Consider the following 5,252-nt stretch of genomic DNA (forward strand, 5'->3'; position numbering starts at 1 on the left):
AAGCAAGGAGGAAGCTGCCATGTTTTTTATAATCTTTTTTTTTTTTAAGATTTTATTTATTTATTCATGAGAGACAGAGAGAGAGAGAGAGGCAGAGACACAGGCAGAGGGAGAAGCAGGCTCCATGCAGGGAGCTGGACGTGGGACTCGATCCCAGGTCTCCAGGATCCCACACTGGGCCGAAGGCGGCACCAAACCGCTGAACCACCAGGGCTGCCCTGTTTTTTATAATCTGATCTGGAATTCATCCCATTGCCTTTACAAACCTACTTATTAGTAGTAAATCACTAAATCCAGTCCACACTCAAAGAAAGAGGAATTAAGCTCTATCTTAAGAGAGGAGAGAGGAGGTCTAAAAATTTATAGACTATTTTAGAACCACCACACACTAGGATGCCTGGGTGGCTCAGCCTCTCTGCCTTGCTCTCTCTGTGTCTACCATGAATAAATAAATAAAATATTTATCAATCAATCAATCTACCACACAGCCCAACTCAGACATTTTAAGATCTTTATGGAGCTCAGGAATTCTCTCTTGGAGGGGGCACCCACTACCCCAGCCCTCGTATTCACTAAATAGGTGTCAACACTTGGGATTATCAGATGCTTAAATATCTGTACATTTGAAAGATATGAAATAATCTCTTGTGGTTTTAATTTGCATTTTCCTGATTACAAATGAGCTTGAGATTCATTTCATATGGCTACTCAATGTATCTTCTTATGTGGATTGTCTCTTTATATCTTTTTTTTAAATTTTATTTATTTATTCATGAGAGACACAGAGACACAGGCAGAAGGAGAAGCAGGCTCCATGCAGGGAGCCCGATGCGGAACTTGATCCTGGAACTCCAGGATCATGCCCTGGGCCGAAGGCAGACGCTCAACCTCTGAGCCACCCAGGTATCTGATCTCTTTATATCTTCTGCACTCTATTCTGTTGGACTGTCTTTCATTTTTTAAGTTGATTGTGGGATTCTTAATATATTCACATTATATATGAATGATATCCTTTCCCAGTCTACGACCTATTTTTCTTTTTCACTTTTTAAAAAATGGTGCTTTGTGGGCACCTGGGTGGCTCAGTCCATTATCTGCCTCTGGCTCAGGTCATAATCCCTGGGTCACGGGATCAAGCCCCATGTTGAGCTCCCCCCTCTCTGCTTCTCTTTCTGCTTTCTGACCTCCCCCCTTCTGGTGCCTCACTCGCTCTCCCTATCTCTCAAATAAATAAGTTAAATAAATAAATAAATAAATAAATAAATAAATAAGGACATCTCGGCAGCTCAGTGGTTGAGCGTCTGCTTTTGGCTCAGGGCGTGATCCTGGAGTGCTGGGATCAAGTCCCACATCGGGCTCCTGTGAGGAATTTGCTTCTCTCTCTGCTTGTGTCTCTGCCTCTCTCTGTGTGTCTCTCATGAATAAATAAATAAAATCTTAAAAAATAAAATAAAATAAATAATAAAAAAGATACTTTGCAAGTAACAGATGTTTTTAAAACTCTAGGTCATGGGATGCCTAGGTGGCTCAGCAGTTGAGCATCTGCCTTTGGCTCAGGGTGTGATCCTGGGATCTGGGATCAAGTCCCACGTGGGGCTCCCTGCATGGAGCCTGCTTCTCTCTATGCCTGTGTCTCTGCCTCTCTGCCTCTCTCTCTCTCTCTCTCTCATATGAATAAATAAATAAAATCTTAAAAAAAAAAAAAAAGAACCCTAGGATCACACCCCGAGCCAAAGACAGATACTCAATTGCTGAGCCACCCAGGCACTCTTCAACCTAGGAAAATTTAAAACTCTTACTGGCTTTACTCAACTATTCATGAATTGGGCAGCATCCCACCTAGCAAGTAAGGTGCTCTGAGGAACTATACAAAATGGAAAGCTTTTATAAGCAGAGGGGGGCAGGAAAAGAAATTTTCTAGCAAAAAGTGCATTGTTTCAGGCAAGGTCACCTTCCTATGGGGGACCTCAGGGGTCTGTCCCGTAAATTACGTCACTAGTGCTGACCAGGTAATTCCGACTAAGTGGTTAAAGACTGTGTCCCTGGGAGAGGCTGAAACTGCAATCAGGGTGTTAAATTTTGGTTTGCTGACCTAGACTTAGCACAAGTGACTCCATTTAGGGCCTGTTGTTTTTTGTTTTTTGTTTTTTTAGGGCCTGTTGTTTCTTATCTAACAATGTTTTATACAAATATATTTGTAAGATTCTTAGATTATAGATGCTAAATCTAAAGGATGTACATTTAAATTTCCTTTTAGGGATCCCTGGGTGGCGCAGCGGTTTGGCGCCTGCCTTTGGCCCGGGGCGCGATCCTGGAGACCCGGGATCGAATCCCACATCGGGCTCCCGGTGCATGGAGCCTGCTTCTCCCTCTGCCTATGTCTCTGCTTCTCTCTCTCACTGTGTGCCTATCATAAAATAAATAAAATTTAAAAAAAAAAGAAAATTTCCTTTTAATTGCTTTCCAAAAAAGATTGAACCAATTCACTTCCCCACCAATGATGCATGAAAATGTCTGTCTCTCGGGATCCCTGGGTGGGGCAGCGGTTTGGCGCCTGCCTTTGGCCCAGGGCGCGATCCTGGAGACCCAGGATCGAATCCCATGTCGGGCTCCCGGTGCATGGAGCCTGCTTCTCCCTCTGCCTATGTCTCTGCCTCTCTCTCTTTCTGTCTGTGACTATCATAAATAAATAAAATTAAAAAAAAAAAGAAAATGTCTGTCTCTCCCTGCCCATGCTCAATCCTACACTTGAACCATTCCTAAATACAAAACTAATATTCCTTCATCACAGACAGGCCATCAGAGGCTACCTGGAAATAACTATGCATATATGTTCCTGCCAGATAAAGCTATTTTGAGTCCCAAATGAAATTCCTAAAGTGAAAAGAAGAGTTCTTAAATCTGCTGAGGCCACTCAAATGTTCAGGTTCATATTCTTCTGTTCAAAAATTCTACTTTTTAATGGAGTTTACATCAGTAAGCATGATTTCAGCACCTAGTCTAAGTGAGCCTGGCTTAAAGAATTAGAAAAATAATTAGCTCACAAAACAGGAAGTTTGAAGCAGGGTTATCTCTGGGGTCGGTTGATTCAGTGACTCGGCAATTTTCTCAAGCACTCAAAACCTTTTCTTCTTCTTCCCTACTTGTAAGATGGTTGCCAGAGCAGTGGATATTATACCTTTCCTTATTCATGTTTTCATATGGCTTTCTAAGCACACACACACACACACACACACACCCTCCAGCATGCCTCTCTTTGCCTCTGACTGGCCCACATTTGCCCAGGTTCTGCCCATTCTTTTTTTGTTGTTGTTGAGATTATTTATTTATTTATTTATTTATTTATTTATTTATTTATTTTAGAGAGAGATAGAGCATGAGTGGGTGGAGGGGCAGAGGGAGAGAGAGAATCTGAGGCAGACTCCCTGCTGAGCACAGAGCCCAACACGGGGCTTGATCCCAGGACCCCAAGATCATGACCTGACCTGAGATCCAGCCACCCAGGCACCCCAGGTCTGCCTATTTTGAACATACTATAATCAGGGTAAAGTGAGTATTGCATTCATTACATTTGTTTGGTTTTTGGAGACCATCACAGAGAGAGTATGAAATGTTCCCCCCTCAAAAGCCATTCTTCCCTGTTTCTGCACCTGATTTTTCCTGGCATACGGACATCCAGAATGAAGACTTATATTCCCAAGCTGCCTGTGTTATGAGATGTGGCCATGAGAGTAAGTTCTGGCCAAGCTGAAGTGGCCCATGTAACATCTGGGAGGGCTCTTAAAGGGAGAAAGTAACCCCTTGCCTTTCTTTTCTACTTCATGCTGACTGGAATACTGACATGCTGGCTGGAGCTGCAATCACCATGTTGACCCCAAATGAAAAACTATCTGTGACTGGCGGAGCAGTAGCAGAGGAGGATTGTGGGTCCCTGCTGGTGGAAGTCTGTAAGCGTGGTAATCAACTAACTGTATTAGTCTCCTGGGGCTGCTGTAAAAAGTACAATAAACTGGGTAACTTGAACAACAGACACTTTATTCTCTCATAGTCTGGAAGCAGGAAGTTGGCAAGGTGAATTCCTTATGGGCTCTCTGAGAGATTATTTGTTCCAGGCCTCTCTTCTGCTTCTGGTATCTGCTGCCATTCATTGTAGACACATCCCACAATCTCTACCTCCATATTCACATGGCCTCCTCCCTGGGTGTCTTTGTCTTTGTGTACAAATATTCTTCTTGTAAGGACATCAGTCATATTGGATTAAAGGCCCACCCTCCTCCAGTATGATCCTATCTTAACTAAATATAGCTGCAGCCACCCTATTTCCAAATAATGTCCGCCTTTTAAGCTTCTGGATCACGTGAATGTTGCAGGGAGGGGACACTATTCAATCCCATACAATGGGTCATGTCAGTGGTAATATCCTCAAATATAACTTAAACAGAATCTGAGTCTGGCACCAACTATGTGTATCCCCTCTCGGAATATCATCCAGGAATACAGGCCAGCCTATCTTGCACTGTATTATGGCTTTGGGAAGTTTAATCTTTTTCTGAGATTACTCTTGGGCTTCTTATCTCTATTTGACCTAAGTCAAGGGCATTCTGATTAGGTGGCAGTATTCTCAGCCTACTCTGAATTTTCAGTGGTACTCTGTAGTGACCATAGGATGTCTACCATGTTCCACCTCATCAAGTAGTTTATTGTGTGCTCTTTCTTCCAGGGACTAAAGGTCTTTTTTTTTTTTTGGGTGGGGGGGACTAAAGGTCTTATTCCTCTCTGCATAATGGGGGCTCAGGGAAGTATGTTGCACATAGTAGGTGCTGCACAAAAATTCATACCATTTCCTATCTTTTTTTTTGAGAGAGAGTGGGAGAGCACACATGTGCAAGCCAGGAGGTAGGGCAAGGAGGGGCAGAGGGGGAAAGAGAATCCCAAGCAGGCTCCACATCCAACAAGGAGCCAATATGGGGCTCAATCTCACAACCCTGAGATCATGACCTGAACCCAAACCAGCTGAGCCTCTCAGGAGACCATCTCCTATCTTATTCATTTGGATGGGATTCAATCTATGCCAACTATGAATTTTATCAAACTGATGACTATTACTTATCACCAACCATATGATATAAAAATATATAACTTTAAAGTTAAATGTGGTACTTCGAGCCACATTTTTTTCCAAGGAATAAAACAATTCCTTGGAAGAGAGATCTGTTCTTGTAGGCCAAATGGATAACAGTAGAGAGTTTTAA

The sequence above is a fragment of the Vulpes lagopus genome, chromosome 14, assembly GCF_018345385.1.
Source record: "Vulpes lagopus strain Blue_001 chromosome 14, ASM1834538v1, whole genome shotgun sequence".
Lineage (NCBI taxonomy): Eukaryota > Metazoa > Chordata > Mammalia > Carnivora > Canidae > Vulpes > Vulpes lagopus.